Source organism: Rhincodon typus, chromosome 2 (assembly GCF_021869965.1).
Source record: "Rhincodon typus isolate 14 chromosome 2, sRhiTyp1.1, whole genome shotgun sequence".
Lineage (NCBI taxonomy): Eukaryota > Metazoa > Chordata > Chondrichthyes > Orectolobiformes > Rhincodontidae > Rhincodon > Rhincodon typus.
This window is the reverse complement of record NC_063333.1, coordinates 73,856,818-73,867,414: the sequence shown is the minus strand read 5'-3', so window position 1 is coordinate 73,867,414 and position 10,597 is coordinate 73,856,818.

Sequence of the window (10,597 nt, the reverse complement as noted above, 5' to 3'; positions counted from 1 at the left end):
TTCAACCAACCTTTTAATTATTCGTCTTAATATTCCTTTATGTGGCCGAGTGCCACATTTGTGTGACAACATGTCTGTGAAGCACAGCTTTACCCTGTAAAAGACACTATTTAAATGCAGGTCATTGTTGCAAGGACCTTATTTAAAGTGAATAAAAAGGAGAAATAGTGGGTGTATGCAGTTTACTCTGTGTAAGGTTAGAACAAGCAATACTTAGCTTTTCTGTACTGTAAGGCATTTGTGGGGATAGGGAATAAAAACATTTGCATTTTTTAAAATAATGTTTAGAAACGATGTCATTATGTAGCTATTCTATCAAAAATTTGAATTTATGATGAAATAAAATCCAATCAAACAATCCCTCAATTGAATCAAACATACGTTTTTAACACAAACTTTACCTGGGAGTCTAAAGGGCCAAGAACAAGATGGTAGATCAAGACCTGTTTTATCCTGTTCATTTGATTTTTTTTATGGGATCAATTATCCATATATTGCTTACATAATTTTGTTATATACTTTTACATATAATGTGTTTATTATATGAAAGCAACTTATATTTATTTGACTTCATGAGAGAAGATGATCCTAAGGCACTCCATTGACCTAATAGTAACCATGGTTTCAGAGTCAGTTTAAAGAAAACAGCAGTCAGTGCCTGACATTGTCATCAGACCCAATTAATATATTAATGTATGACTTTAGCATCTAGCCTAGCTGCCTCACCAGAAAAAGGCACTTTAATTGGAAAGGGTAAAATCAGGCAGATAAATGACCCAGGGCATTTTAATAGGCCACATGTTCAGCTTAAAATTTGTTGTAAACGTGTGCCCCATCATCTTTCCATAAACTGAAGTACTCAGCTAATTGCAACATTTGACAAATTGAGATGAGCTAGCTCAGAAGAGGTGAAAGACAGAATATCAGACCCTCTTGGTCTGAATGGTTTAGTTACGAATGGCTGATCCATTCCTCCAAATTTTAAGTCTTTGCTTTCCCCACCTATTTTCTTTGTAAAGGCACTGTATTCTTGCATTGTAGAAAATGGGTGGAACACAATTATATGTTAGTCAAACAATCACATTGTAAACCAAGGATTTCAGCTAATTTGCAGTTGGGCACCAATTTAAAAATACTTTACGAAGCACTTGTTCTGGTCACTGCAATCCTGGTAAACCTTCAATCTTAAGTCTACAATATGCATAGATTTGTTGCCAATTAACAAAATTAAAAAGCAAATGTGATTAGAAAATTGTCAGTTTTTATTCATGCCATTCGCTATAATTTTATTTTAAATAAGACACGAGAACTATATACTGAAAAAAATACAAAACAAAAGCCACACTGCGCATTATTTGAAGCATTGTGTGGCAACTCATAAATACTGTTTAGCACGATGGCTAGAAATAACAGCAAGACTATATACAAAATTCGAAACAAGTTTTTAAACAATGCATTTGACAAACAAAATTTCTACATCTAGATGTAGGATACACTTCAAGACCAATAATATTTTAAATTTATGTTTCTTTTTGAAGTTAGCTAAATTTCAACCCATTTGGTTTAAAACCTTTATAAAGATCATAATCAGAACAGATTTGCTAGAGTGTTTGGTAAAAATTAATATCTAGTTTCTCAAATGAAAGATTAAAAAGGAATTTTGGATACATCAGTATCTCTCACTGAGTTCTCATAGATTAACCTTATGTCACTTCTACCAACCACAATGGTAAAATTCAACAGCAGCTACAAACTTTACTTCCATAGTTGAATGCCGAGTCCTAGACTCTTGTTCCACAAAACAAACAGCAATTCTTTATCCTTTCCAGTATAACATTTTTTTTTAAATAATAGCAGACATTTATCAAAATGAATCCTAAAATGATAATCAGCCATGCAGGACCTTAATTTATCACATTTCAGTTAAATAAATACTACTTAAGTAATTGTTCTTTTAAAAACTCTCTTTATAAAAGAAAGGGCACCTTGTAGGAGCCACAGGAAGAAAGTGCAAGATTGTTAAAATAAAAAGTGGATTCATGATGAGAAACTAAACATTAATTTTACTTCATCTTTGTGACACTATTTTACTTTGTTTGTCTGCCAATTCCAAACTTCACACACAGAAAAGGGAACATATCTAACACAGGAACCTGAAGAGTCTGATTATGAAACTTAAAGATTTGATCATCAGATTTTTTTACAACATGGAATGTTTCTTAGATACAGCCCAGTATTCAACACAACTGTATTTGTAACAGTTTAACAGTCTTCAACACCTGAAACACTTTGTCTTCGTTTCTGAAATGTCAAAAAACCTTGAGACGTTCCAAAGCAATGGTTTATGTAAATTTTGACTGAACATCCATGAAAACAAGTGATGTCAAACATCACAGAAATGCTGGTTTTTTTTAATATTCACCCTCGTCCAGGTCTTCCCTGGATCAGAATGCACTTTTAGTTAAAGAAAGTGGAATGTAATGAGGAAAAGTTAATGTATAAAACGTAAAGGCAAGAGAGTGATTCTTACCCCAAACTCCCCTTAGCCTGTTCAGCCACAAATTCGTTAAAATCCTATGTGGATGTACATTCCAAATTACCTGAGTTTAGACTTCAACTGAAGTACCTGAAGCTAGGCCATAGGGTGGGCACTGTGCAACTGTTGTGGCCATTTTTCTTTTTTGCATTGTATGTATTACAGAAATTTATAAACTTAAATGACCTGGATTGTTTGTAAACAATATTTGTTAACCATTGGACATAACGAACATCTATTTTCTATCTTTTAGACAGGCATTTTTTATATATAGAGCTTTTCTGTTATTGTAGGAGATGGAACAGAACACAGAACAACAGTACGAATCCATCCAAACTTACCATGTAATGCATAGTCTGCACTTAAAACACTCATATGAAAGCACGTGTTTTACAAGCATCACTGCTTCTCAAATTTCCTAAAAAAGGAAATCTATCCCTGCCAAGAACAGTGTAACAGTGTAAGATATGCTAAAATTCTAAGAACCTTTGTTCAGAATGCAGGTGCTACTCCATGCAGATATATAGGCTGCTCCTAGATAACGGCAGAGGCCTGCTCCAACCCATACAGGGGCAGCAGTGGGAGGTGTAAGGGCTAGATTAGCACAAAGTTCTGAGCTGAGGAAAGTTCTTCACGTTGAGAATCATGGAGCTGTTGCTGTTGACGCAATGTCTGCTGAACCAAGGCCTCAGAGTCCCTTGTGCTGGTGTCATCTAACAAAGGTGAGAATGAGACCTGAGATGGAAACTGCTCTGCAGTCACAGTGCTGGATGCTACGCTAGGATTGAGGCCAGAGATTGATGAGCTCTTGAGTAACAGGTCAGAGGTGGAGAACAGAGGTCGGCTCAAGATGCTCACAGGGAAGAAAGCTGATCCTTTGGGAATGAAGTTCACTTTGTTTCTGTCTGGACAAGAAAACAAAGGGACAGAAGTGGGAGGACGAGACCTAGGAGAGAGCAAAGTCATTAATAACTCAAAGCAGATGTAAGTTTTTTGGTGCCCTATTATAGGCTTGCAGTTTCCAATACTAAGTGGAAATACAGCAGTGAAAGTAAAAACAATTTGATGGATGTGACATCACAAAGAGATGTAGTAACAGAACGGAAAATGGCAACAAGCTGTTTCAACCAAACAATTAGTTTACTTCTTTTCCCTGAAAAAATTGACAGGATCTGGTACAATATTGTGTTCAACTTAAAGTTAAAAGGTAAGAAATTGTCATGAACGTACAATCTAAAGAAAGCAATCATTTGACAATTCAAGATTTCACAAAAGCAAAAATAAAGTGTATGTTTGAATTATTTCTACTCAGTTGATGGAAGAAAGCTGTGCATGTAGAAGCAAGCACTGCTGCCTACCTCCTCGTTGCTAAGCGACTAAATATTTCTGTAAGAACATTTCAAAGGTTTGTAACATTTTTTAATAAAGAAGTTACTTTTCAGTTGAAGACTATATCACATGTCAACAAACATCTTCAGCTTTGTTAGGTAACAAAGTACCAAATTGTGGGACCATTGAAAAATATAAAACTAACTTTTTTGCAAGGTTACTGGAAACCCTGGGGACCTTTCAGTCCTTACTTACTATTATTCACTACTATACTCATAGTAAGTAACAGTTTCTAACAGAAAACATTTAAAATAAAATTTCAGGTCAATTGTTGACATAAGAGATAGCAGCAGGGATAGGCCATTTGGGTCCTTCAGCCTGCTGCAATATTCAACTGGATTGTGGCTTCAACTCCTTCACTGCCTGTTACCTCGAACCCTCGAGTCTCTTGCAGGTCAAAAATCCATCTAACACAAAGTCATTGAATATATTCAAAGGCTGAGAGGAATCTTATAGGGCACTAAATGACGAGCTGTGGAGAGAATCCGGGAGAATTGTTTGAGAAGTTCAATTAAACTTTTCTCGACATCACATTTTCCAACTAATTTCCGGATGTCGAGTCAAAATTCTTGCACCAGGCAAAGGAGATTATTGCTTGCTATCAGCCTCATTATCGACACATCTTGTCTTCTTAATATGCAGCTTCCTGTCCTACCAGCCACCACGAGGAAATAAGATGCTGAGAATTCCCAACATAAAAGTCAGAACAAATACCTGGTGACTCCAGCTTGCCACTTGCTCCTCTGGACTGTCATCATAAATAGCCAGCAACAACCCTCAGGGCTTGCTCTGTGGGCACCATTCACATGCACCCTTTTCCACAGACACTGCCATTTGACACCATTAGCTTCTCAGAACCCTTCTGACATGAATCCGATTACTGCTGCAGAAGGTGTCGGTGCTTTAAAACTGCATGTTAGGGCATACTGGCAACTTGCATTGAAATGCTGGTGTAAAGACACTTTGCACTCAGGGGCAGGTACCCAGCTCAAGGATTGGGCCAGGCTTTATCTCAGGGCTACGTGCTTGCTCTCTTAGTACTCACTCTGTTAGCATCGACCTGGATGACCACAATGTCCTTGTCGCTCCATGTCTTTGAGTGAGTTGACATCTCGGCTAGAGCCTTATAGCTCTCAGTTCTGCCACAATGATTTGTTTAGTGCTGACATGGAGCTAGGCTGTTTCTTCATGCTTGTCATAGTGACCAGTCCAGGCGGTGGGTACCTGCTGTATGGTACAGTGATGTATCAATCTGGCACCTACAGCATGTGCCAGCTGCCTTAGTGGCAAATACACGGCCTAATCTTTCAGCCATCTCGCCTTATCTCAAAGTTGTCCTCTGTAAAGTGAAGAAGGCAGCTGTCAGTTGGGGGATTCTGGTGCAGTCAGTCAAGGACACAGTCAATCCTGTGGGGCCATCATGAGCAGTCACAGAAATCGCATTGCAGCAGTTAGAGAGCTGCAACAAGAGCGGTCACTCATTATCTGGAGCTGTCCAAAGGTGTCGGTCAGGGTGCTGAAGCAGTCAGGCCTGGGGTGTGTACATTGGACGGAAGGGTTGATTATGGCAGCTGCCATAGGAAGGGGTAATGGGTAGGTGTATCCAATACTAAGTGGTGGGACAGGGGCAGAAGCGGGAGGTGAGGGGGTGTAGTGGGGGGGGGAGTACCTTGAGGTAATGCGGGTATGATACAGAATGGGAGGGCATGGAAGGTTACGGAGGTGGGCAGAGCTGGGAAGGAATAGTCGATTGTTGTGAGCTGCATTCACTACCATCACTTGCTGTTTGCTAGAAATGACCTGCAACTGGAAAATACCTGGGACAACACTCAGGATGGGCAGAATCAGTGTCAGTTTGATGGGGCAAAAGTGTACGATCCACATCTGCTGGATAGGAGGCCATTAAAGGAGCAAAGGCAAAGGCACCAAAAACACACTTTGCAAAATGCAGCACACTTCATTTACAAACATATCTTCCTACATGTGAAATGCATAAAACGTGAAAGAGTTGGAGTTCAAATGCTTGTCAATAGCAACATTCACCATGTTACTGGCCCTTGCAAATTGCACAGAGATTTCAACAAAGCAAAAGTTACCACCACCCAACTTTAAAAGAGGTAGACACTGCGCACAGCAACTCAAGGGGCAAATGTTACTGTATGCAGTGATAATTTTTATGGTTGATATAGGGCTTAGATAGGAGGTTTCAAAGCACATGGAACAATTCCAATATTCTGTTATGTGCTGGTGTAGCACCTATACAAAGTAAGTAGCTATCCCAGACAGCCATCAGAACTTGATATATGGCCCTCAATGGGGCATTACCTCTCTCACTCTCTCAGGAATGTATGTAGCCTGCATCTGCAGGGTATGTCAGCACTGAGCCTTCTCCAAGCCAAGAAGCTGTTCTATTCCTTAGTTTCCCAACATAGGTTCCTGCTATCAGGAGGCATGGGTCCAACAGGGCTGAGACTGCTCACAGTGGCTGCCTTACTGAAGAGGCAAACACAAGAGGAGCAGATGCGATGTAAAGCACAGGAGCTGCAGCAGGCCACTGTGGAAGCTGAAGACCATCCAGTTCATTTTATTCCACCATAACTAAGTCAATGCAGCAGCCTGGGCAGTAGGATTCAGGAATATAGCTGAGCTCCCCCAGGCGTAGGATGCCATCAACTGCGCACACATGACACAGAGAGGGCTGTATCACAACACTACAGAACTCATCAGCATAAAGGGGCTCCATTCAGTAATGTCCACGTGATCTGTGATCACTAGTACCACTTCTTGGAGGTGTGTGCACAATTGGAGAGGGCAAAGAGGAGATGTGCTGGATACTGAGCAAATGAGAGAAAGGGAGCTGTCTTTCAAGGAGGCAGATGAGGACATTGAGGAGGAGCAAGCTTTCCTTGTCCATGACAGAGATTAGTGGCATCAGACATTACAAGTTAGACATGACCTGACTGACATCTGGTTCCAGTCAATGAGAGCTGGGTCAGCAGCCTATTCTGCAAAATAGTTGTTGATCATCATGCAACATTTCAATTGTATCACAAGAGCAAAATGCAGCCTCAGCTTGTTTTGTTTCCATATGCTTTTCATGGCTCTTAATAAAAGCCAATATGTGAAATTTCCTAAATGGTTCCCTGTACATGACAGTCCTACATTGCACACAAGATGCTGGACTACAGTGGGCATTGGATACGAAGTTGCAGTGACTTCAAGAGGGTGGTAGTAGAATGAAATGTAGCTAAGGACCTGTAAGATGTGTGACCTGGTAGTTAGACAGCAACTGGGACAAGAAGGTGTGCAAGGAAATGTCAGGCATGCCAGCTATTGCCATGAGCTGCATGCGTTTGTGGCTGCTGTGCCATTACGCTGATAAAGGGCAACTTGGACTGCTAATACTTATCCTGGTGACAATGGCCTTTTAAACATGGTGAGCGTGCCACGGATACTAGTCTATCCCGGGATATTCAGTTGGTGGCAAGTTATTTTGGCTAAGGCAAGTAGAATCAGGCAAGCATCAAATGCAAGACATCCCATGGGGTTGTTAAGATGATGCATTTGGGGTAATAACAGAAAGAAATCTCCCTCAGCCTTGCAGAGACAGACCGTCCATGAAGTTTGACCACATCAAAACTTGGCTCAAAACATTTAAGATTCAGCCCCACTTCTCTAGGGTAGAACATTCCAAAGATTATTAACTCTCACGACTGAACTTCTTCTTCATCTCCATCTTAAATAGGAAATAATTTTACACCTCCACATTAATTACCAATTATGGTATACTGTTCAAGCAAATAATTCCATGACAAATAATTTCCATAATCACCTTGAGAGGGAACAAAGATATAGAACCCATGAAATCATCAAAAACTCTTCATGCTAAACCGTGAAGCACGTTTCTCAGCTGTTTGTTTGAAATTGAAATTACCCGATACCATTACATGTACTGATAGGACTGCTATACATCAAAGAATCATTTAATTTCTGGAGAACTGAACAGTGAAAATGCAGCAGAAATACTGAAATGATGTTCACCCAGTTGTACGTTATTCTCACTACAGAGTTAGATGCTTAATAACAGTCCTACTCTGGATTTATTCAAATTATTTCAGTGGAACAGCCTTCCTTTTTTCTTCGGTGCCATTGATATTCAAGCATGAAAGCGAAAAAGAATGCAGACCTCAAAGAACATCACAACCAGAACAGTAATTAAAGATAAATTTACATCTCCAACTTACCTCAATAAAACAAGAGCTGGATTTTCTGTTATACAGCACCTCTTGTAAAAGGTATAGAAATGTAATAATAAGATTGGTTTTTAGCTTGCTAATACCACTAGAAATCCTGAAAATGTTCATTCATCTTTTAATGACAACATACCAGGAGAATGCATTCGACCGCAAGTAATATGAAGAAATCGAGGTGGTTTGTGCATCATATTTTTGGTAACCTCATTTCATCCACAGCACCACAAGTCAGGAATTATGCTTCTCTTGGACTAATAATCAAAATCTAATGTATGTAAAATAATCACGCCACAATGATTTTTTACAATGTTAAATGTACCTTACACTGAAATCATCACAATTGGCAACCCTCTTTGAAGGCGTGGATTTCATTTTTTCTAGTTTCCTGCTGGATCCAGCTTTTACATGAAATATGAATTTTCCAACAATCGGATGTAATTTGAAAACTTCCTGATTCACGGATTATTTATAATCAAGCTTTCTACTTTACAATCCCATTTTATTTTGGTTTTTAGAACATGAGATCGTGAAAGAGATTTATATCTAAAATTAAGTGATTCAAACAAATATCTATTGTTGTTCTGAGGTGTCTGGTCTTTTTAACATCAAACGGGAGCAAAGGCAGTACTAATGAAATGAATTAATTGTACCTCAAAATATCTAACTGGGTGATTTATTTTTTAAAAGAAGAAAAATCTTAGCATAAACACAAGAAACCACAGCGAAGTGCTCTGATATCAAAGCTTTAGTTTTCTATCAAAAACTGTACAATGTTGCATTGTCATGAATTTGTAAATTTTAAAATATTTTGTGACATTTGATAATGAGCATTAATCTTTCACAAAGCTTCTGTGAGTCCTAAAGTCCAGCTGTTTAGAGGTTCCAAGATAGCTTTATGCAGTTATGCACAGGCATGCTTAAATGTCCAAGAATTAATGAGTTCAAATTTCATCCAGCTAAACACAATGACTTTCTCTCTTCATGAATTCCACTCACTCATATCAACTTAGTCCCTTCTCCAATATCAATCTAAATCAAAGTATTTACTATGTTGCAGGCTTGTTTTGCTACTTGAATTGTGTTTTGGACCCCAAATTCCCTCCATCAGCAAGATCAACTAGATTAAATCTGCAACATCACCATGTTATTAGCTAAATGTATCCATTCATAAAACTCTCATAAGTGCCTTTGCCACTTCCAGAGATGAGTACTCCAAGGCAATTTCATTGGCCATCACTTTTCATAAATTAACTTGTCCAAAATTTTGTTGCCATACCATACTAGGTGCCATTTACTTGTCAATGTTCTTCTGTGGTCTTAAACCTGAGATGCTGGGAGACAACACAAGATTGGCTTTGTTCCTGACTTTTGGTGTGATCTCCTTAAGCCGTTTAAACCCTGAACCCCTGCCCCATGTCAACTTTTTATTCCTCTGACTCTGATCCCTTGTGCATTCTCTCCTTCCTACCCTCAGCCATTGGCAGTTTTTCCTTCAGCCACCATTGCGCCAGTCTCTCAATTCTCTCCCTAAGCCTCTCTGCTTCCAAGATTTTCCATCCACTTTAACTTTTGAATACTTGTTCTGTGTTTGAGGTACACTGGGTCTTCTCTTGTCCTCTACAGCACACCAATGTGTATAAATAATGGACATTCATTAGTAGGTCACATGATATGTAAATGACTATGATTTTGTGACTTTTGAAAAGAATACTATAGGGCAAATATTACTTACCCTTCAACATTACAACCACAAATTGTGTCTTATTGGTGTCTATTGTGTGCTATTGCTATTTAGAGTGACGTATTTCTAAATAGTGTCGTGGTAATGTCACTGGGCTGGTAATCCAGAGACCCATCTTAATGGTTTGGGGACAACTGGTTCAAATCCCATCATGGCAGATACCGAATGAAATCTAGAATTAAAATCTAGTCTAATGGCAACAAATGTAACCAGTCAACTGTTGTAAAAACCCAGCTGGTTCCCTAATATCCTTTAGGGAAGGTAATCTCATCCTTATCTGGCATCTGACCTCCAGACCCTCAGCAATGAGAATGAATCTCAAATGTCTTCCGAAATGGCCTAGAGAGCCGATCAGTTCAACCAGGGGTGAACAGCAAAAACTGATTTTGTGAATGACGCACAAAACACATACAAGAATTTTAAAAAGCAAATGCTATAACTTTGGAGGCAATTTATCTATTCTTCTTGTGAAAATCAACATTTATAATGTAATGTGCGCAGTATTCAGTATGGTAATTTTTCTCAATTTTGAAATACCACCACCATCAGAATGAATGGCATTTTTAACAGGCCAGGCAGTTTACTGAAATGGTATCAAACCCATGCCAAAATAATCCTGAAAGCCCACTGTCTTGTATTCTGCTTGCTTCAAGCAGTTAATCGACTTCCTCTCAATAA